The sequence below is a fragment of the Dermochelys coriacea genome, chromosome 13 (assembly GCF_009764565.3).
Source record: "Dermochelys coriacea isolate rDerCor1 chromosome 13, rDerCor1.pri.v4, whole genome shotgun sequence".
In the NCBI taxonomy this organism is placed as follows: domain Eukaryota; kingdom Metazoa; phylum Chordata; order Testudines; family Dermochelyidae; genus Dermochelys; species Dermochelys coriacea.
In genome coordinates, this window is record NC_050080.1 from 3384793 (window position 1) to 3409204 (window position 24412).

Here is a 24412-nt window from a genome sequence, read left to right on the forward strand (position 1 = left end):
CACTTGACACCGGCTGCCAACTAGACATGGAGCCATTGATCACTACCCGTTGAGCCCGACAATCTAGCCAGCTTTCTACCCACCTTATAGTGCATTCATCCAGCCCATACTTCCTTAACTTGCTGACAAGAATGCTGTGGGAGACCGTGTCAAAAGCTTTGCTAAAGTCAAGAAACAATACATCCACTGCTTTCCCTTCATCCACAGAACCAGTAATCTCATCATAAAAGGCGATTAGATTAGTCAGGCATGACCTTCCCTTGGTGAATCCATGCTGACTGTTCCTGATCACTTTCCTCTCCTCTAAGTGCTTCAGGATTGATTCTTTGAGGACCTGCTCCATGATTTTTCCAGGGACTGAGGTGAGGCTGACCGGCCTGTAGTTCCCAGGATCCTCCTTCTTCCCTTTTTTAAAGATGGGCACTACATTAGCCTTTTTCCAGTCATCCGGGACTTCCCCCGTTCGCCACGAGTTTTCAAAGATAATGGCCAAGGGCTCTGCAATCACAGCCGCCAATTCCCTCAGCACTCTCGGATGCAATTCGTCCGGCCCCATGGACTTGTGCACGTCCAGCTTTTCTAAATAGTCCCTAACCACCTCTATCTCTACAGAGGGCTGGCCATCTCTTCCCCATTTTGTGATGCCCAACACAGCAGTCTGGGAGCTGACCTTGTTAGTGAAAACAGAGGCAAAAAAAGCATTGAGTACATTAGCTTTTTCCACATCCTCTGTCACTAGCTTGCCTCCCTCATTCAGTAAGGGGCCCACACTTTCCTTGGCTTTCTTCTTGTTGCCAACATACCTGAAGAAACCCTTCTTGTTACTCTTGACATCTCTTGCTAGCTGCAGCTCCAGGTGCGATTTGGCCCTCCTGATATCTTTCCTACATGCCCGAGCAATATTTTTATACTCTTCCCTGGTCATATGTCCAACCTTCCACTTCTTGTAAGCTTCTTTTTTATGTTTAAGATCCGCTAGGATTTCACCATTAAGCCAAGCTGGTCGCCTGCCATATTTACTATTCTTTCGACTCATCGGGATGGTTTGTCCCTGTAACCTCAACAGGGATTCCTTGAAATACAGCCAGCTCTCCTGGACTCCCTTCCAGGAATATATTAGAATTGGAAATGGTACAGAGAAGGTCAACAAAAATTAAGGGTATGGAACAGCTTCCATGTGAGGAGAAATTAAAAAGATTGGGACTTTTTAGCTTGGAAAAGAGATGACTAAATGGGGAATATGATAGAGGTCTATAAATCATGAATGGAATGGAGAAAGTGAATAAGGAAGTGCTATTTACTCCTTCACATAAGAATCAGGATCACCCCATGAAATTAATAGGCAGCAGGTTTAAAACAAACAAACTGAAGCATTTCTTCACACAATCCATAATCAACCTGTGGAACGCATTGCCAGGGGATCTAGTGAAGGCCAAAAATATAATGGGGTTCAAAAAAGAATTAGATACGTTCATGGAGGATAGATCCATTAATTGCTATAGGTCCAAGATGGTCAGGGATGCAACCGCATGTTTTGGGTGACCCTAAGCCTCTGACTGCCAGAATCTGGGAGTGGACAACAAGGGATGGATCGCTTGATGATTCACTGTTGTCTTCATTCCCTCTGAAATACCTGTCATTGGCCACTGTCAGAAGAAAGGTTACTGGGCTAGATGGACCATTGATCTGACTGAGTAAGGCTGTTCTTATAAGGAATAATTTGACTTCAATCGAAGGCTTTGTTGCTGTCTTCAAAGCAGTTTGAAGCAGAATGAACCTCTGCCTGGTAAGTCAAGGATCATATAGTAGTTAGTAATGCTTCACTGTGTACCATATACTATCCATACAAAAAAATGCATGTAGTGTGATTAAAAAAATATTAATTCAATTACTGGATTGAGTACAAACTTGGGCTCTGATCCCATAACAAGCAAGAAGACTCTTGAGCATGTGTGAATATAGTTTCAGGACTGGGTCCTTAATACTCCATTGGAAACACTGCTGTTTATAGGAAACATTGCTATTCATATGCAGTGCAATGGGTGGATACAGTATTTTGAAAAGGATCATTGATGACAGGCATGTTGTTTATCCTGATGCTAGCATTAAGGTTATGTCAACAATTCTGTTTAGAAAAAATGTAAGGGATTTTAATATCTCAGCCACAATTTTTTTCTACTGGCTAAAAGATGGGAGCAAATACTACTTACGGAAACTGAAAAAAAGATTGGTTTGTCATTGGTTTAAGTTATAGGAATGCCCCTTCCCCAAAAAAGTTAAATAAGTGGTGTTAATTTTCGTTTTGAATTTCTGAATTCCCACACATTTATCAGTTTGTATACCTCCCCAGGGCCCAAACAAATGTTGCTCACCATTGACGTGTAAAAAGTTATTTGTTTGTGGAATCGGGGCCCAATCCTGCATAAGAGTAGCCCTTCCCATTGATTCAATTAGACTACTCACATGAGTAAGAGTTAACAGAATTAACCATTAATTATTACTTAAATGCTGTTTGCTTGCTTGTTGTTGCCCAGTTTGAGATAACCTAATAAGGTACAAATTAAAAAAGGAGTCCTTGCAGTTATTCTAGGGCTATCAGTTTGACAGTTTGTCTGTGAAGAAAGAGACCTTACTAGGCAGAACTAAAAGACCTAAGTATTTCTTTATAGAAGCAGAACATTTTCCATTGATGACATGTGCAGGAGAAATCTCATCCAAATTTAGACTGGCCTGGGACTGTAATTATGAATGGCTTATATTTTTCTTTTCTTTGAGGGCTGACCAGACACTTTTATTTAGGAGTCTGAGTACCAATTTGTGGAGAAAAAGGGAGTGTTGTTTTTCAAAATCTAGCAACTGTTACCTTGGGAGCAGGCCTATGACCAAGGCAGCAATAAAAAAGTCTCTCTGACTTCCAGTCCCAGGCCTTACCCACCAAAGCTTGCTGTCTCCCCATTGAGTCATTAAGAGCCATCTGTATATGAATCCGGAAGGCTCAAATGATGGGCATTCTAGAAAATGTAGTTGTCAGCCAAAAGTGAAAACTTGTAAGATATAGGCTCTAAGATGTTATGAAAGGAATTTTTTGGAAATGGCTTCCTTGTCAGAAAGGTAGTTTTCAAGGACTTCCTGAGACCATGTCTGACTGTTTAAGGGAGTAGTTACTGACTCTATCATTTGTCACTCCTCGAGTAAACTTTTATGCTAACTTTTATGCTAGCTGACTGCCAGAAGCTGGGAGTGAATGTCAGTGGATGGATTATTCAATGATTGCCTGTTCTGTTCATTCCCTCTGAAACACCTGGCTTTGGCCAATGTTGGAAGACAGGGTACTGGGCTAGATGGACCATTGGTCTGACCCAGTGTGGTCGTTCTTATGTTATATTCTTCTGTACTTGGGGGGGGGGGCTGGGAAATTAACTGCATATTTTACATCTGCAACTGCCTTGTGGTAGTGCCTTCATAAATCCCAGCTACCCTGTTTAATAGCTGTTTTTCAAGTGCAGAGTAGAGGAAGTGACGTGTTAGGGTATGATACAAGGAAGGTAACAGGAAAGACCTGCAGTGTATGGTGCAGCCAGAGGAAAATTGTTGCATGAGAGACTCAGGTGGAGAAAAATGAATGCCAGTGATGCAGGAGATGGAGAGCAGGAGGGAGAAGGGTCTGAAAATAACTGCAGTACCTGAGAAGACACGACTGCAGATCCTAGGTGCTACAATAATACAAATACAGAAGGACACAACAGTGAATTTGAAGATGAAACAGCAGAAATACAGTCTACAGCACTGATTGGTACATTGTAATGGTGACCCGGATGCTGCTCTCTTGCAGGGATGACTATCCCTGCCTCTTCCTTAGCTAGAGAGAGTTCTGCTGTGCTCCAGTCATTTGTGGATGGAAGATATGGACATTCTCACCTTCCCTAGCTCTCTTTTTGCACCCTAGGGATACAATTATCGGAGCAGATTATTTGTTCTGCTTTCACGGTTCTGGCTTCTGCTGTGGACCGCACAAACTCCTTTGAGCTCCGATTCAGTACGGAACAGTTCCGTTGTCCAGAAAAACTGGCACTCCCAACTTTCAATGTGATGCAGGTATTTTCCACTGCATGCATCTGATGAAGTGAGCTGTAGCTCATGAAAGCTTATGATCAAATAAATTTGTTAGTCTCTAAGGTGCCACAAGTCCTCCTTTTCTTTTTTAGGTATGTTTGTCACCAAACTCTGTAGTGTCTATAAGAAGCATACTGCTGTAACCTCAAGTCTTTCATGGGAGAAGAGGTCATCACTCCCTTGTGGAAATCTTCAATAGGACCCAGATTTCAATGCTGGAGATTTTGACTCCTCCACTTGAAGATCAAGATCTGTAGCTGGTTTAGGAACCTTGCAAAGGTCACTGTTTGTTTGAAAGACTTCCACAGAATGAGGTGTGTTTTGAAGAGGGATTTGAAGGAGGAAAGAGGTTATTTAGTTTGCATGTGTCTAAGGGTATGTCTACACTATGAAATTAGGTCAATTTTATAGAAGTCGATTTTTAGAAATCAATTTTATACAGTCAATTGTGTATGTCCCCACTAAGTGCATTAAATCGGCAGAGAATGTCCTCAATACCGTGGCTAGCATCGACTTATGGAGCGGTGCACTGTGGGTAGCTATCCCACAGTTCCTGCAGTCTCCGCTGCCCATTGGAATTCTGGGTTAAGCTCCCAATGCCTGATGGGGCAAAAACATTGTTGAGGGTGGTTTTGGGTACATGTCATCAGTCACCCCTCCCTCCCTCTGTGAAAGCAATGGCAGACAATTGTTTTGCGCCTTTTTTCCTGGGTTACCCATGCAGACGCCATACCACAGCAAGCATGGAACCCGCTCAGCTCATCGCTGCTGTTGTGAGCATTGTAAACACCTCGCGCATTATCCTGGAGTATGTGCAGAACCAGGCTACGAGACGCCAGCACAAGGGCAACTGTGATGAGGACATGGACACAGTCATTCCTGAAAACATGGGCTGTGGCAATTGGGACATCATGGCGGCAGTGGGGTTGGTTGATACAGTGGAATGCCGATTCTGGGCCTTGCAAACAAGCACAGACTGGTGGGACCACATAGAGTTGCAGGTATGGGATGATCTACAGTGGCTGCAAAACTTCCGCATGAGTAAGGCCGCTTTCCTTGAACTTTGTGAGTTGCTTTCCCGCGCCCTGAAGCTCAGGAATACCAAGAGATGAGAGCTGCCCTGACAGTTGAGAAGTGAGTGTCAATAGCCTTGTGGAAACTTGCAACACCTGACTGCTACCACTCAGTTGGGAATCAATTTGGAGTGGGCAAGTCTACTGTGGGGACTGCTGTGATCCAAGTAGCCAGTGCAATCACTGATGTTCTGCTAACAAGGATAGTGACTCTGGGAAATGTGCAGGTCATAGTGGATGGCTTTGCTGCAATGGGGTTCCCTAACTGTGATGGGGTGATAGACGGAACGCATATCCCTATCTTGGGACTGGACCACCTTGTCAACCAGTATGTAAACCGCAAAGGGTACTTCTCAATGGTGCTGCAAGCACTGGTGGATCACAAGGGACATTTCACCAACATCAGCATGGGATGGCCGGGAAAGGTGCATGACGCTTGCATCTTTAGGAACTCTGGGCTGTTCGAGCAGTAGCAAGAAGGGACTTACTTCCCAGACCAGAAAATTACTGTTGGGGATGTTGAAATGCCAATAGTTATCCTTGGGGACCCAGCCTACCCCTTGCTCCCATGGCTTATGAAGCCGTACAGAGGCAGCCTGGACAGTAGTAAGGAGCAGTTCAGCTATAGGCTGAGCAAGTGCAGAATAGTGGTAGAATTTGCCTTTGAATGTTTAAAAGCTTGCTGGCTCTGTTTGCTGACTAGGTTAGACCTCAGCGCAACTAACATTCCCATTGTTATTGCTGCTTGCTGTGTGCTCCATAATATCTGTGAGAGTAAGGCGGAGATGTTTATGGCAGGGTGGGAGGTTGAGGCAAATTGCCTGGCAGCCGATTTTGAGCAGCTAAAAACCAGGATGATTAGAAGAGCACAGCTAGGTGCGCTGCGCATCAGAGAGGCTTTGAAAAACAGTTTCATGACTGGCCAGGCTACGGTGTGACAGTTGTGTGTGTTTCTTCTTGCTGCAAACCCGCCTCCTTTGTTGATTTTAATTCCCTGTAAGCCAACCACCCTCCCCCCCTCGATCACAGCTGGCAAAGGAAATAAAGTAACTGTTGTTTTGAAACCAGGCATTCTTTCTTTATTAATAAAAAAAAAAAAAGTGAGATAACTGACAAGGTAGCCTGGGTGGGTTGGGGTGCGAGAGGAGGGAAGGACAAGGCCACATTGCTTATTGTAGCCACACTACAAATCAAAACTGTTGGAATGACAACCTTCTGTTGCTTGGGCCATCCTCTGGAGTGGAGTGGCTGAGTGCCCAGAGCTTCCTGACCCCACGTTCTTGGGTGTCTGGGTGAGGAGGATATGGAACTTGGGGAGGAGGGCAGGTGGTTATACAATGGATGCAGTGGGGGTCTGTGCTCTTGTGGCTTTCCTGTGGCTCCAACAGATGCTTCATCATGTCCGTTTGCTCCCCCATTAGCCTCAGCATCGCCTCCTGCCTCTGCTCTTAACTCTCACTTAATGCTTTCCTGGCCACTGCCACTGAATGCCTCCATGCATTAAGCTGTGCTCTATCAGTGCAGGAGGACTTCATGAGCTTGAAAAACATGTCATAGTGAGTGCGTTTTTTTTGCCTTCTAATCTGCGATAACCTCAGGGACGGAGATGATAGGGGGAGCATAGAGACATTTACACCTGGGGGGAGATAAAAAGGGAGAGTAAAATTTAAGATGATACATTTCTGAGAACCAAAGGGAGACTCTTTCACAGTGAATCAAGCAATTCACAGCAGACAGCACATGTGCTTTAGGCACAAGGTCACATTTTGCCTTTTATATTGAGCACCTGCCAGTATGGTGACACATCACAAACGGCTGGGCAACAGAATTCAGTTTCCAAGCAGCCATGGTAAGCCTTTTAGTATGCAGGGTTGGCTTCTTATGCCTTCATAACATGTGGGAATGGTTTCAAACTGCAGTGCCATCATTTCCCATAGCAAGCAATGCTGGTTGGCTTTCACTTTTAAAGGAGGAGCTGCAGTTTTTGGGTAGATGTGCAGCACACATCTCCTCCGACCCCACCACGTGGCTATTCTCAGGGATGGTCCCTTCACCCCTCCCCCCGCCGCGTGGCTTTTCTCCAGGATGATCCCTTTTAGCCAAGCACAAACAACCCAGCATGAACAGGATCTTTTCACTGTTCCCTTACAAAAATTCCCCTATTTCAACCAGGTGATCATGAATGATATCACTCTCCTGTGGCTAACACAGAAAGATAAAGACTGAATGTTGCTTGAATGCAATCAAAACCCAGGACTATTCGCTGCCATGCTTTGTGCTGCAATGATTCCAGACTACTTGCTACTGGGTCGGCATGGCAAAGTGTCCTACCATGGAGGACGAAATAAGGCAGCCCTCCCCAGAAACCTTCTGCAAAGGCTTTCAGAGTACCTCCTGGAGAGCTTCATGGAGATGTCCCTGAAGGATTCCCACTCCCTCCCCAAACACGTTAACAGACTTTTCCAGTAGCTGTACTGCCGCGAATGCATCCCAATTCTTCAGGGCAAATCAAACATTAAACACTATTGCTTTTAAACCCTGTACTGTAGTTACAAATGTGCACTCACCAGAGCTGCCTTCTCTGGTTTCAGGGTCGGGGATCCCAGCTTGGGAGGGTATTGACTCTAGGGTGATGAAAAGGTCCTGGCTGTCGGGGAGAACGGATTCACCGCTTGGCTGCTGCACATTCTCCTCCTCCTCCTCCACAAAATCCTCCTCCCTGTTGCATGAGTCTTCCCCCTTGCAGGTGTCCACAGACAGTGGTGGGGTAGTGGTAGGGTCCCCTCCCAGAATGCCATGCAGCTGATCATAGAAGCGGCATGTCTGGGGCTCTGACCCGGAGCGACCGTTTGCCTCCTTTTGTCTTTTGGTAGGCTTGGCTGAGCTCCTTCACTTTCATGCGGCACTGCTGTGTGTCCCTGTTGTAGCCTCTCTCCACCATGCCCTGTGCGATTTTGGCATATATCAGCATTTCTTCTTTTTGATCGGAGTTCGGCCTGCAGAGATTCTTCTCCCCATACAGCAATCAGATCCACTGTCCCCTTTCCGTCCATGCTGGAGCTCGTTTGTGATTCTTGTGGGACTGCATGGTCACCTGTGCTGCTGAGCTCGCCCTGCTGACCAAACAGCAAATGAAATTCAAAATTTCACAGGGCTTTTCCTGTGTGTCTGGCTAGTGCATCAGAGTTCAAAGTGCTGTCCAGAGCGGTCACATTGGAGCACTCTGGGATAGCTCCCAGAGGCCAATACAGTCAAATTGCATCTGCACTATCCCAAATTTGACCCAGCAAGGTCAATTTTAGTGCTACTCCCCTCGCCGGGGAGGAGTACAGAAGTCAATTTTAAGAGCTCTTTAGGTCGACTGAACGGGGTTGGTTGTGTAGATGCATTCATTTTAAAATTGACCTTACGCAGCTAAATTTGACCTAACCCTGTAGTGTAGACCAGGGCTAAGAGTAAGGGGCTTGCAGTATGGAAGAAAGCTTGGAAACAAGAGTAGGAGCAGGATATAACAAAAATGATTTGGAAGAGGATCTGAGAAGGCAAGCAGGGATGAATAGGAGAAGTATAGGCAGGAGAGAGAGATAAATTGAACACAATGTGTATACTTTAGTTGAATCAAATAAAAACCTTACAAAAAAAATACTATAATAAACAATATCATGTGCTTACAAATTATATCAGACTAAATATAAAAAGAGAAGTTAGGAATTTTATGAATGTGGTTTGCAAATACAGACAGATAAAACTGTGGTTAGCTGAGTATATATATTTGAGGCATGAGTTTGGTTTATTTAATCTAGATGTTTGTATTTTAAATAATGTAGAAAAAGTTATATTAAATAGATATCAAAGAAAATGTATGAGTAGTAGTATGACCAGCAAGAGTAAATCTATTTCCCTAGTTAAGTATCCTCACACCTTCTTGTCAACTGTCTAAATGGGCCATCTTGATTATCACTACAAAAGTTTTTTTTTTCTCCTGCTGATAATAGCTCATCTTAACTAATTAGCCTTTCACAGTTTGTATGGCAACTTCCAACTTATCTGTATGTCTGTCTATCTATCTATCTATCTATCTATCTATATAGATATATCTTCTTACTATATATTCCATTCTATGCATCTGATGAAGTGAGCTGTAGCTCACGAAAGCTTATGCTCTAATACATTTGTTAGTCTCTAAGGTGCCACAAGTCCTCCTGTTCTTTTTGCGGATACAGACTAACACGGCTGCTACTCTGAAACCTGCATCAAGATATATTGCACAAGGGAATTTCTGCCTTCAATGTCAATATGGATTAAGAGTCTGAATGGATGTTTCTCATTAAATATTTTACTTATGTATTGAGGGGACATCCAGAAACACTTAAGAAGCTGTACACAAATGTGTGTGTTTCCATTACTAAGTATAAACTTTTATTTTGTTAGTTAATGTTTCATTAGTGTTTGTAGCTATATATTTTGTAAATTGCAGCCCAGAGATTGGCTGCATTTCTGTCCTGTGTGAGTAAGCCCTATGTGTGTATTGAGCTGTGATTTTTTGCACATGCTTGAGAAATACTGCACAAAGTTAAGTATGTACACAAGTCTTTGCAGGATTAGGATTTTATAGACTAAAACGACAGCAACTTTCATCCAAAAGTCTCTCAAAGCACTTCACAGATTTTCCACAGTATCTAGTCACAAACAGATTGAATAGTCAGGAAATACAAAATAGAATCCCAAATACCTTAAACACCTGCCATCAAATGAACTGTTGCTGTATCTCCCTGTTTGACTCTTCTGGATCTGATTCTCCTCTCTTCTCCATCAATTTTACACCAATACACTTCTATTGACTTTGTTGGAGTTACTCCTCATTTAGCCAGTGTGAGAGGAGAATGAAGCCATGTCTATTGATTCCCAATTATAATTACATATTTTGGTGTGAAGAAGGGCCAAATTCTGACTGATTACAGTGCTGTCAATTTGGAGTAACTATCGCCTGCACTGGAGTTACGCCAGATTTACACAAATGGTGCCTGAGATCAGAATCTGTCCTAGAGACTGTAAAGTGCTTTGGGGAAATCTGTCTGGATGGGATGCATGTTGCTATAGAAACTATTATTGCTTGTGTGACATTTCCTGTGGTTTTTTTCTTCTTCTTTGTTTCGTGGCAGCCTTCACAAGCTGTGCAAGCCATCGGGCGATTCATGGAGTTTCTTGTCCTTTCACTCCTGCAGCCGTTTATTAACGCCACCCCTCCCCCTGGACAGGGAATCCAGTGAGGTTGTGTGAATTACAACAGTACTGAAAAACCAGGCAGGTAACTGAATGTGATCCGATTAGATGTGTCCATAGGTGTGTCCTGGCCTCACGGCCCTGAAGCCCGGAGTGGGTACCAGGAGTGAATGTGGCCCATCATTCCGAAGTGGAGCGGATTTAGTCATTCAAGGCAAGAGCCCCCTAACACGCCTGGCTCGAGGGCTTTGGATCCACTGATCGCTGGGAGAAGGGGGTGGGGGAGGAGGGGTCTGCTGTAAACTTTTTGCAAAAAAAAAAAAAAAAAAAAAATCGCCCCTTACGGGGGCAGGAAAAGCCCACCGGGGCGGGGACAGCCTGGCCGCTATCTCTTTAAGAGGCGAGCGGCTGTTACGCAGCAGCATGTGAGCGAAGGCAGGCGCTGCCTTGCATCCAGGACCGTCCCTCCCGGCTGCCCCAGCCCCCGCGCCCCGCCGGCCGCGCACAAGCATCCTGGCGAGGCAGCAGCATGGCAGCGGAAGCAGGTGATGGAGGCAGAGCTCCCATTCCCCCTGCCGGCCCTGGAAATGGACGATGCTTTGCAGGGGATTAGGCTGCGGAGGGGATGGGGGGGGCAGCTATTGCAGTTCGCCCCGGTGTGAGCTAGGGGGGGAGAGGGGAGGGTCTGTCTGTGCGCCCGGAATAGGGGCAGGAAACTGCCCATCCCTCCCTGTCGGGGCTGAGATTTGGGAGGGGCAGGGCCTGGGGGCTGCCTCTGATCGGTTACCCTGGCCTCTGTGTTCCCTGCTGGTAGGTTGCTGAGCTAGCCGGCTGCCTGCTGCAGTACCGCAGTGGTGCTGCACCCCCCACCCCACCCCCCCGGAGGAATTGCCGAGAAGATCCAGTGGGCCCCGCTGAGCAAACTCAGGTGAGCGCAAGGCACGCAAGATGGGCACGAAAAGCGCTGCATCACCTTGGGGGGAGGAGGGCAGAGAGTCGGCTGGAGGGGAGGAAAGCCAGGGGCTGGGGAAATGCTCCGGAGACTGGAGTGGAGATACGGTGTGAGGCTGCATTGGCTCCAGCCTCTCTCCATAAGTAAAACTTGATGATGATGCGTGTGACCGGCACAAATGCAACGCAGCTCTGGAGCTCAGGCTCTGCAGCGCGGAGGCTGGCAAGCTGCTTGTTGTTCTGGATGCCACCCTGGGGCAAAGGAGAGGATATTCCACTTTGGGTCAGGCACACACCCGATCAGCGTCTTCCAGGGGCCATTCCAGATGCCTCTCCTGCAGCACTGCCCCCTGGGGCCTTCTGGTGCAGCTGTGGGGTTATTATTTAATGATTTATGCTGCATCTCAAAAGGGGACACTCACAGCACATGGGGTGATTGATGAGTGTGCTCCTTGCTTATTTCTTCCCCCTCAAGGTCAGTGAAGGCAGATTCTCCCCTAAAAATCCCCTGCTGTGCATGTGTCATCCCTGTAAAATATCACTCTGCCCCGTCTATAGATCAGGCATATTTGAAGTAATGACCTTGCTCAGGCAGGTTAAACCATTTTTTCCAACCTTTTTTAGGTCTCTTTGATCTTTAAGCATCTGCGTCTTGTCCTCAAAAGAAAGCAACATCTCTGCCCATGCTTTATAGGGCCAGCATAAGGTCTCCACCACCACAGAAACCCCACTTCAGCCCCAAAGGCCTCCCTATAAAGCTCAAATGGGACTTCAGTGGGCCATAGACCCTGTGCTGGCCCTTTGTGAACAGCGTCCCCTGGCTCAGGGTGGATTGAGGTTAGAGGGGAGCTGGTTATACCAACATTTTCCTTTTTTCTTCCACATTGAGAAGTGAATTTCTTTTCACGCCTCATTCTCCCTAGCCCTGTGGAATTATATCTTCGATGCCTGGGTGCTCCTCCAAGCAGGCCAACTCGCTTTGCCTTCTGTAATCAGCTGTGCTCTGTAGTGTTGCTGCTTCTCTGACTCACTGTTCTATCTGGGCCTCACCTAGGAACATGGGGCCTAGATCCCAGGGATCCTGCCTTTAATCTACTCTTGCTCTTATCCCTGCTGGTCCCTAAGTATCTGTCACAGAATTCCACTCCCCCACGCCTCTGCCCATGAATAAGTGACTCTGCATCAAACAGGGCTTCTTGGAGAGACTGTGTTTTTAACAGAGTGCCACATACTGTGCAAATTGGCATAGGTGCTGGAACTAAGGGTGCTGCCGCACACCTGGCTTGAAGTGGATTCCATTATATGCAGGGTTTACAATTTGGTTCAATGGCTCTCGGCACCCCCATTATAAAAATTGTTCCAGCCCCCCTGCAGATTGGATCAGGCACAATGTAAAGTTGACAGCAAGTTAACCCCCATGGAACTGGGAAAAGCTGATGAACTGAACCCTTCTGCACAACAGGGAGTGTGTCAATTGTGGCCAGCTTTCGAATCTTGCTGTATGTTTCTCAGACTATTATTGAAGACACATGGGGAAGCTTTCCCATTGTACATGAAGGGAAAGGGTTACAGTCTGATGATCCCTTCCTCCTGGGAATACCAGCGTCCTTTGTCCCTGCCTTAATATCAGTTTGAAAAACTGATCAGCTACTTAACACAATAATGTATTCTTGTCTAACAGGTTTCTCTTTTCAATAGGATCTTTGGTGCAAACTCAGCATCTAGTGGTGAGCCAAAAAAAGAAAAGGTTTCCAGTTACATGTGTAATAGCAGCTCTCAGAGAAATCCCTTTCTACTGCTGCAGTGGCTCCTTAAAGCACAAATCTTGAATGTGCATGTTAGTCTAAAGTACCAGGTTTTCCCTAGCCACTTCTAGATGTCCCCTGGAAACCACCAAAAACCTCAGAACCCACAGGATCAAATGATCCTAGAGCAGGGCAGATGCTTCATCTGAAGGAGCAGGAAGCAAGGTAAACCTTAGATTTGCCCCATTATAAAATTGTTATACTTTGCCTTGGAAATTTCCTTCAGATTCTGTGTCTTTAAAAAGCATCATCCCATCTCTAAGATAAGAAGCTTTTAAAAATGGAAAAGGATAAGCGCTGTGTTTGCTGGGGGAAGCCAAAGGCTCCAACAGCCTCCCTGGGCCTCATTGTCAGAGATGCTGGGAACACAGGATAAGTTTACACAGCACAGGAGGGCGAGCCTGCCAGCCTGGGTATGCAGACTCATGCTCGCTGGGCTGGAGCTAACGTTGTGGCTCTGGCAGAGACTTGGGCTAGCCACCCGAGCTCAGATGCAGGGAGTTGAGTGAGCTTGAGAGCCTGAGCTGCAGCCAAGCTACAATGTTAGCGTACTAGCTTGAGCCCAGTTAGCATGAGTCTAACAAGGCTCACTCCCAGCTGCACTAAACTGGTAGTTTAAACTGGTAGTTTAAAGTAAACTTGCCCACAGAGCCCTCACTGACTTTCAATGGCCTTACAAGTGCTTAGCCCATCTGAAAATCAGTCCACGACTGCGACTGTGCATGTACAATCATGCATAAGTAAAGCACAAACATTCCACAGTGAGGGTAAGTAACCACTGGAACAATTTAACACCGGTGGCGGGGGATTCTCCATAAATCAAGATCAGGTATTTTTCTGAAGGATCTGCTCTAGTTCAGGGGCGGGCACAAGTGGGGGCAAGCAGGGCCCTGGACCCCACAATAATCAGTGTTGGGGGGGGGACACACAAAACTCTTCTGGCCCCAGGGCAGGGGGACAGCGAGTTCCTCTGGCCCCAGGGCCTCAGCGAGAGCACAGAATGTGCCCCTCCAAAAGCAGTGAAATTTAAATTCCTGCGTATGCCCCTGCTCTAGTTCAAACTGGAATTTATTTCAGGGAAGTCCTGTGGCCTGAGCTATACAGGAGGTCAGACTAGGTGAGCACAGTGCTCCCTTCTGGCTTTATAATCTATTAATCAAAACTTTTGAAGATGCCCCTAATTCCTACAAACCAGCTGTCAAAATTGTTACTTTGTATCTGCAAATGATGTGGGCTCACATGTAAAGGCTGAGATGAGGCTCTTTTGAAAATTTGGCCCAGAATATCTTTGCGTGTATACTCCCTACTCTGTAGCATTGGTAAATAAGCATTTCCACTCCCAGAATGGGGTGTTTTCCTGCTGACCTTTGTAGGTAAGGCTAGAGCACGGCAGTCAAGGAAGTAAACAGAGTGGAGCCATGATGGCTTTTGTGCTTGGGTTGAAACACAGAAATAAATTGACCTTGGCCCAGTGGAAAACTGCAAGCTCTGCAAGGAAACAAATGTTGGGTGGAAACGTGATTCTGCTTTTGACAGTGTTTGCACACCTGTCTGTGCATTACCCAAGCCTACTCCTTGCCAATGAAGCAAAGCAGGTCTGATGGCAAGGGCCCTGGATGCACTTCAAATCCATCACTTCACCCCATATAGCACTTTGGGGACGGGGTGGATAATGAAGGGGAAAGGATTCTGGGTAAGCAGGGCCAACCTTCTGTATTCTGCATGAGATTATTCAAATCCATATATGTTTAAATACTATCAATGAAGCTTTGGATTTCAAAGCTGTAACAAAGCTAGTATTGTCCCCAAGACCTGGGGTTCAAATGGTGAAGCATTTAACAAAGGCAGGAATTTCTCTTTCTTTTCCTCCATTGCATATTTATTGTTAAGTAACAAATCTGAGACAAACATTACCCCACTGGATTGTAACAGTAAGATCACAACTTAAGTCCATCAGTATTATGGGGCAGTTGGCTGCTCCATTGCAAACAGGTGGGATTCAGACTGTTGGAGTCCTACAGCCACAAAAATTACAAGGTTCTTCCTACAGTCACCTCCATACTTGGGCACCAGAGAGACCATTGGCTTCAAAACACCTCCCAGGTGTTTTTGCTGCAATTTGCTCATCAGTACTTAGTGCTTAGAGTTACCCTTTGGCAGGAGGAGTGGAATGTAGCACGTGCAAGTTCATTCGGTGCAGAGGCCATCAGGTCTCCAGACTGAACAACTGCTCCCATGCAACTGCTAACAGATCCTTGGAATCCATGTGTTTCCAGTTTATGGGGGGCTGGATCCCATTGCTCCAAAGACCCTGTCTCAATCTGCCACTATGTTCAATGTGACCCTAATATAAACACCTTGTATTCTTTGCCTTCCTTCCTCCCACCCCTGGGAAAAAAAATAACTGATTGAAATATTTATAATGATCTTTCTGAATTAGAACATCTTCCCACATATCAGGTTTATGTTTTGTTTGTTTGGTTTTTTTAACATGGAAACAAAAAAAGGCCTAATATAGAATAGTGCAGTGAGGCCTCTTTAAAGTGCACCCCAGCATTTTGTTAGCCATTTCAGAACTAAGGTTCGGAGCTGCCTTCACTGTGTGCCTATATTTTTAACCCTTTGGAGTTGCTGAATGCTGGGTAAATCCCATTAGCTACTTTGCAGGATGTGGAAGTGACACTGGTACTTGTGAGATCTCCCAATAGGATAGTGAAAAGCAGGGTATAGGAGCTTAAATGTAAATCCTTCATTTTATGGTAATTGCTGCTGTTTGTTAAATATGTTTATATCAGAAATGCGTTCTTGGTGCTACTGGAGTAATGTGTGACAAGGAAACCAAGGAAATTCTGAGTTCAGATAGTCTTTCTGTTCTTCCTTCAGCCCCATTGTGTCATGGCTTTGCAGTCACTTTGGGTTTTTATCAGAATCAGGGCCGTGTGGCTGCACTGGAGTGCCAAGACAGCCTGTCCACAGGACTTCCTTGGGTTTGTCAGTGACCTTCAGGGCCTGTTGTTGTTTTTCCAGAAATGGCCTCCAGTTTTGTGGTTGCAGATGAAAGCATTTAGACATTTACCTGATTGTACCCGCAAATCAGATGGTTAGCTGTCTAAATTTGGACATATGTCCCCAGAGTTATTTGTGGACACAGAATTATGCCCACAGGATTGGAGGCTGGGTTGAGGCTTACACCGAAGTGTGAAGTATGTCATTTTTTGTTTGCTTTCTAAAAGCAGGGCCTGGTTCTGAATCAGGATCCTCTAGCACAAACCGACGCACCCACGCAGAGTTATCCAACTTTAGTTGGATGCTACAGGTGCAGGATTCATGTTAGCATATCCTGAGGCAGGATTGGGGATTTACAGAAGAAGTATATGGGGAAACAGCGCACAAATTAACTTTTGGGACAGAAACCAAACTTACCATCCAGTTCCTGGCATTTTTGTTTTTATTTTTTATTTATTAATTGCCCATCAGTTAAAATCTTGCTCCAAAATGGCTATAATTCCCATTAAATTAAGAGTAAAGGCTGCAAAGGGCAGACATTAGATTAGTATAAATAAACTCTTTACCTTTGAGAGGAATGTGCTTTCCTGGGCTAGAGCCTAGTAGATTAGCCAGATTATAACTGAACTGGCCCCCTCTCTACTGACAGATCAAACTCTGTTTAGAATCTAAATTCAGACACAGCCAAGTTTAAACCCTGCTTAAAGGTAGTTCTCAAACTCTGTTTAAAGCCCTGCATGAGTGGGCGCATAGCAGAGTCTGCAACCAGGTTGAGTGAGCACAGTTCTCAGGGGGAAAAGATTGTCCCCATCAGTCAGGAGAGCCCTTAGAACACTGTTAGCAACAGCCATATTGAAACAGAGTTGTAGCTTCCTGAGCTCTGCTCCCCGGGCGATCTCAGTTGGGATGTATGTAAACCGCTATTTAGAACTTTGCTTTGAACCCTCCAAAAGGAGGGATAAAGCCTCAACACAGCCCCCAGACATGAGACGAGGCCATTCTGTTAGAAACTGGAAAAGATCAGCATTAGATCAGATTATGTAAAATATAACAAAAGGAGCAACGAAAGGGAAAACAACCCTAAATCCGACACAATAGCGGCACTGCATGAGGAACAGAAGGTGGCCATGCAATTTCAGTATCAGAGTTAATGTTCTGAAACAAGTCTCCTCTGCGTGGCCTCTGCACGTTCCCACTCTTGGAACAATCTGATGGATCCTGCTCCAATTACCCAGTGAAGTTCCTGGTCCGGCTGCTGTCTCAGGTGGAAGGAATTGAGGGAGTCGGAGTGCCATGCCACCCTTTCGTCGCCTCACCCTCCAAACATTCAGAGTCACCCGGGGACATGAGCGCTTCAACAGGCACCGCTGCTAGGCCGTTCCACTGGTCCAGTCTCACTATTGCCACATCCCAGGAGTGTGAATGTGCCAGAGTCCTATCAAAGAATTCTGGTTCATTTTCATATTGTCTTGGGAACTATCCCATCTTTACTTCTCTGGTCACTTTTCTATACGGTAACCAGGCCCTGTCCTCTCCAAAGGGCCCGTCCAGCTCCTGGCAGAGCCAATAGGTACAAGATGGTCTCTAGGCATTTTTGATAGATCATCAGCTGGCACAAACGAGCATAGCTCTGTTGCCGTTGTGGAATATATGCCAGTTGACCCCAGCTGAGGATCTGATCTATATCTCTGCAAAGAAGAGACCCCAAACTGAAAGGTTTAATTATTTTACTGGGTAGACCCTGTTCTTCCCTTTCAGTAAGCTTCAGATTCCCCTCTGACACAGCTACTACTGCATGGCTCCTTTTTAAGTGGCAGCTTTCTGCCTGCCTGAGCTTCGATGGTGCTGAGGGCCTCAACTTCCTTTGGAGTCGGTGGGAGGTGAGAGCATCCAGCACCTAGCAGGATCATGTACCCATAAGCGTGATGGTGGAATGTAAGGCCTCAACTAGGCTGCAGAGTTAGACTTCTACTGGCCTTGTTCTGGAGCCAGCACAGCACCTCGGCAGCATCCACTGATTCGGTCAGAATTCTGATTGTGGGAGACACCTGAAAATGTGTGTCTGCTTGGCACAGAAAGGGTGGCTGAACTGGCGTCCCTGCCTGGGTGGATGGCAAACTTATTCCAATATAAATTTTAGTGCGGTGCAATACATTGTGTTCCCCTGTAATATAAACACTCAAATCTTTATCTCAGCTAGGCAGTAACATAAGATCTTATGTGATGGTCTTAGCACATTGGAACCAAAGACCCTTTCCACGTCATTCAAAGCCCTAGTAAAAACCAATAACATAAAAATAAAGACCGAACTAATTAAATTATGAAGAATTTGGCACTGGGGAGTGATCTGTTCTGACTTATGTCCCTTCTTGTTCATTAGGTAAACGTTTCTAGGTGAGATCCTCACCCACTCTGGCTCCTTGATGCTCCATAGAAAGGCCCTAAAGCCTCATCTGTGGGTGGGGGTGGAAGGCTGCCATCCAACTAACCCCTTGCAAGCCCTGGTGTGGGAGGTGTGCCGCGGGCAGGGCTGCAGCATGCAGCACTGCAGAGTTTCTGACCATAGCTGCAGTCCATAGCAGAGCTCTGGGAGGTTGCCACAACTAAGGCCCCCAGGACTGTCTACGTTACACCGGGGTCCTGTCCAGGCCCCCAGGCAGTCCAGGTTTAAAAGGATATAACGATATCTTAAAGCCGTCTTAGCCTTCCCTCCCCCTGTGATGCCATTTCTGTGCTCTTAGAAGCACAGCAGAGAATTACAGCCCAGATCTTTTCCATCTCTGTTCGTATGCACGTTCTTCCATGTCGTTCTTGTTGCCCATTTCAGAGCCTTCTATATTTCTGTTAGATCCTCTTTGAGATGTGGTGTCCGGAGCAGAGTATTTGAGGTATAAAATGGCATAATATTGCTCTCCATCCCATCCCCTTTTCATTCTAACATCTGGTTGTCTTTCATGAGCCTTGCCTCACACGGAGCACAGAGGTCTCCTCCAAGCTGTCCACAATGATAGCAGTTCTTTTTGTGAAGTTATAGCTAATTTAGAACCCAGTAAGAGGCTCAGAGAGGATCTTTTTTGAGACTGGAATGATAGTATCCCTAGCCCTCCCAGAGACAATGTGCTAATTTTGCTGTTACATGATGTACTGGAGAATCTGCTCTTCTGGATTTTGGAAGTATACTTCAAAGTATGGAAGTTTGCAGTGTGATTCTCAGCTACAAGTCTTACATTGGTACATAGGGCTGAATCTTCGGGCTTTGCCGGTACACGCAGCTATCGTGCAGCAGACTAGAGAGCTTGGAATGACTGAGCTGCTCAGTTCTTGCAGTCTAACAGTGACTACAGCAACCAGGTGAAGAATTGAATATCCAAATAAACCTAGGCCAGTGTTCTGACTGTAATATTAATTTTCATGTTTAGTTCAATATAATCTCCATTTTTAAACTGAAACGAAGCTGGCCTAGAATTCTAGTCTGCCATACCAGAGTCCCACACAATCCAGGTGACTTGCTGCATAACTTACATCCAGCTTGTTTGGGAGTCTATGGGGCAAAATGATCTAAGGATGGAGAGGAGTCTGCTAATATGAATTCCATAGAAATTGTGCAAGTCTCTCTCTCTCTCTGAGTTGGGAAATGGCAGGCCCTCCCACTGCCATCTGGAATGAGATCACCCTGGACAGCATCGGGAGTCTCAGGAAGTTGCCAACACCTGCCAGCAAGCTGGATTACAAACATAGTCTAAATACTTCTTCCGAAAACCCAGTGCCTCGTCTGATGTAAATGGTCTCATCTTGCATGCCTCCCTGCACACGAGAATGGGCACATTCTGGCTCCACTTTATTCCAGTGGTTCTCAAATGGTGGGTTGGGAGCCCAAAATGGGTCACAACCCCATTTTAATGGGGTTTCCAGGGCTGGTGTTAGACTTGCTGGGGCCTGGGACTGAAGACCAAGCCCCACCGCCTCGAGCCAGAGCCTGAGAGCTTCAATCCTGGTTGGCGGGGCCCAGGGTTACATGCCTCCCGCCTAGGGCTGAAACCCTTGGGCTTTGGCTTCGGCCCCCTGACCTGGGGCAGCTGGGCTTGGGTGAGCTCAGGCTTCGATCCCCTGTCCTGGGGTCGCGTAGAAATTTTTGTTTCTACAAAAGGGGTCGCGGTGCAATGAAGGGGTCGCGGTGCAATGAAGGGGTCGCGGTGCAATGAAGTTTGAGAACTCCTGCCTTATTCTGTACTGTCTGTAGTGGGGTGACTGCTGAACATTACTGCAGAATGAAGACCTTTCAGCAGTGTAGACCATCACTGATGTGCCCAGGTTAAGGAAGGACTTAAACTGTACTTGGCATTTTAGACTCCTGCCGGTGGCCACCATGCTGCTGAATAATGGCATCACTCATGGCATTGGCTGTGTGGGGAGTCTACTCCAGAGATTACTAAACCAATTCCAAGCCTAATGAGCAAAGTATGGTCACTGTTTCATATAACCGAGAAGCTCTCTCTTTTTCAGGTCCATTTCAGTTTATTCATGGTGAGATGTTCATGAGTTTCCCAAATGATCTGCTGCATTAAACAACAGCAACTTCTGTCACAAGTAAAAGGATAAGGAGCCGTCGGATACTCTCTTGGTGACTACCTCACAGTGGGTTGTTAAGTGGCAAATGAGTTATAGCCACACAATGATTGAACTGTCCTACCCCCTGTGTTTTTGGTCTTGTATACTGCCGCATTGAGTCCAGTGGCCACGCTCACTGTGGTACAGTGCTGCTCCCTCCACATGTACTTCATACACTTTCATTCTTAATCCTCCCCCACAAATAGCCACGTTTAATCCAAACCTAGCCTCTCTTCCTAATTCCGTAGGCAGTGGGATGTGGGAGAGACAGGCAAATTGAGTCGTTTCTGTGGTAGTTTGAACAAGTAATTCACGTGAAACAAAGGAGATGCCAGTGGAAAGTTTGTATTGCAGAGGTTCTGCTGTGTTCATGCATTTGTCCTTTATACAGAACTCTGCTGCATGCCTGCATAACAATCACCACCACCAATTTTCTGCATGGTTTGAACCTGAGGCTTCAGCACCAGCGCACAGGCCCTAGCACTTGAGCAAAAGGAGCAACTCCATTAGGTGGCAGCAATAGTAGTTTGTTATTCACATGGACCAGTCACTAGAAGAGGATAAATTTGTTAGTCTCTAAGGTGCCACAAGTACTCCTTTTCTTTTTGTGAATACAGACTAACACGGCTGCTACTCTGAAACTTAGCTAGTATGTTACACTTAGAACCGACAGCTTCTCTCCGTTTTGATGCTTTTCTGCTGTGTTTGGAACCTGATTGTACCAGAGCAAATTTCAAATAGTACTTCATAGCATCATAGAAGTGTATGACTTGAAGGGACTCGAGAGGTCATCTAGTCCAGTCCCCTGTGCTCAAGGCAGGACTACATAATAACTAGACCATTCCTGACAGGTGTTTGTCTAACCTGTTCATAAACCCAACTGTGGTGGTCCTACAGTTTAGCGGGGTGGGGGTATGCAAAATAACTTTGGGGCAGGGCCATCCAATTCCCTCTACATAACCATGATCCCTACAGGAGCTGGCTGCCCCCTGGCTGCCTGTAATCCCCTCAGGTCATGACATCCCTGCCCATCTCCATTTTCATACACTCACACACCAACCTCTCTGAAGCGCAGTTGCTACCTGCTCTTGGGGCTGGCAGTGCAAGTTTCCACATGTGGGTCAGGTGACTGCAGTTGGGGAATTTTGCATTCTTCTGCACTCCCTGGCATCTCTGCCAAGCAGGACCAAAGGCAGGGACTTGGAGTGAGGCTCTGGCTGGCAATTCAGAACTGTAGGACTGCACAGATAGCAGAGATAGCCCCTGCAGCCAAGTATCTATGGACTTTGGTGGACTATCCCACTGACTTTCTGAATAGCACTGAGTCTTAGGAATATTTTGGAGGTTGGGGGATATGAACCCATTGGCTCTTCCGCCTAGTGTTGGAACACATCAGCCCAATGGTAGTGCAGAAGATGCTGTTTGTTGTCTGTCTGCAGCAGCGTCAGATGCTCTCCGATCCTTTAAACCCCATCCCAGTTGTGAGAACCCTTTCAGCTGGGTTATAGCAACCTTGAGGCCAACGTAGATTTTTATGTGGTGCTGGTAGCTGCTGCTTTGAGAAGAAGGGACTGGGGGCTGGCAGGGCACTGGATTTCAATGACAGCTAGGCTGCCAAAGTCCAGGGGCCGAGGCTGAAGGCAGGGTGTCCTTTCTCTAGTAAATGCAACAAACAGGAAGTGGGGGGAGCTGGGGCTTGGCAGTTTGGACATGAGAGGCGAAATTCATGAAATACCAGTTGTAGGGTAGAAGACGGTTAATCTGGCCCTGTAGCAGAGTCAAAGGATCTATCCCCTCCCCAGACAGCTGCGTTTTAGGGAAAATGGTGACTTGTAGGATAACACCCAGAGCAATGAAGAAAGAAAAAAAATTATCTGACTATTTTCCAGCTCTATTTTAGGACTCTTTGTTACAACATTCCATGAGGCCTTATTGCATCTGGTACTAAACCCCTGTATAGCCCCACGTTGTGATTCTTGTGCTAGATGCATCTTGGGAGGGTGTCGGGGTATTCAGGTGCCAGCAGAGTCACTCCATTTTGTACAACGTGCTTCTGGACACTAGCTTTGCTAACCAGGGTTGCTGATGGTAAGTGGCCTGTGAGTGGGGGAGGGTCAGGTTTTCGAAATCTGCATTTTCAGATCCACATTTGGCATGCTGAGCTCGCATGCCCTGTTTCAGAAGTTGTGCTCACAGATTTGGCGTTCTCATGCATGTTAAAAGCTTTTCAAACTCTGTCCCAGCACCTTTGCTGTGATCACTCCTTCCCTACTGACTGAACAGGCTGATGACAAATGGCATGAGCTGATGGAATTCTCTCAAGTCCGCCATGTTTCTTCTGTTAGGCTATGTCTATACTGTAAAGCTAGGCCGGCATAGACCCATAGCATACTAGATGCAGCCACACACGGACAGAAAGAGTTCTTCTTTGAGTGATTGCTCAGGTCCATTCCAATAGGTGTGTGCGCGCCCAATAGGTCATTGGAGCAAATGATCTCTTGCTTTAGCAAGTGCTTCCTAGTGGTTTTCCTGTATATAGTTGTTATTCTTCATCTTAGTTAGTTAGTTTGTTAGTACATTTAAGTTGGGGGGTTCCCCTCCCCGATATTTTTCCCCATCACCGGGGCATGCCGAGGCCCCAGGGATTCAAGCCGTGCGATAGGTGTGGTAAGCCTATGCCCAGAGAGGATCCACACGCCGCTTGTCTGAAGTGCTTGGAAGAGGGTCACTTGAAAGACAAGTGCACCATCTGCAGAGGCTTCAAGCCCAGAACTAAGCAGGAGAGAGACTATCGCATGAAGCTCCTCTGGATGGAGTCTGCTCTCCAGCTCAAGAGCCGGCACTCGCAGCCTCGGTGCACAGCACACCGGCCTCGGCCCTGAGTAAGGACTCACGTAAGGAGCATTGGCACCATTCCCCTGTATGGAAGGCCGGCTCATTGGTGTGGCACCGATCACAATCCTCGGTGCCACATAAAAAGAAGAAGAAGGTGGAACAGGGCCACTCCCCCACCAAGAAGAGCGGACAGGACTCCGGCATGGTGCGTCCCATGTTGGGACACGAGAAGGCTGGTCCGTCAGTCCTGGCACAGTCGACTCTGGCCTCGAAGGGGGGTCCGTCGAGTCCGGAGTTGGTGGACTCTCCGGTCTGGGAAGTGTTGGAGGAGGACTGGACCTACTGGAATGGACATGAGCAACACATCTCGAAGAACAAAAGTTACAAAAGGTCTTTTCTGCAGGTGTGGGACTCTTTTCTTGGCATAGCTGTGTCTACACTGCGGGTTTGTTGGCACTGCTGTGTTGGACAGGGGTGTGTGTTTTGGGGTTTTTTTGTTCACATTCCTGACCAAGATAGCTATGCCGATTCTAGGTGTAGACCAAGCCTTAGATTCCACTGCTTGAGTACTGCAAAGCATTCCTCCTAGACCTTGTTCCCCAAACTGCTGCCAATACTAATTGGGAGGAGGAAACTATTTCACCTGCTTTTGATCTTATTCAGGACATCACAGAATCCAACTTGCAAGCAAGAGCCAATCGACCTGATGGGAAAGTGTGATCCTTAACAAGTTTAAATGGAACAGTCACCTCAAGATGAATGGATGAAGTTCATACCTCGTTTGGTGCTGTGGCATCC

General features: G+C 46.4%; 1 protein-coding gene across 3 annotated transcripts in view; it reads left to right on the forward strand.

The window, feature by feature from the left end:
- The first annotated feature begins 10791 nt into the window (after positions 1-10791).
- The window catches only part of SNPH (syntaphilin), a 34106-nt gene continuing 20485 nt past the window's right edge, over positions 10792-24412 (forward strand). For 2 of the 3 annotated variants that reach the window (XM_038369043.2, XM_043495854.1), the window contains exons 1-2: positions 10798-10954; positions 11224-11337. The gene's annotated coding sequence lies outside the window, so the exon portion shown is untranslated. Of the gene's footprint in view, positions 10955-11223; positions 11338-24412 lie in introns of all 3 variants that reach the window. The other variant, XM_038369044.2, reaches the window with a different exon arrangement.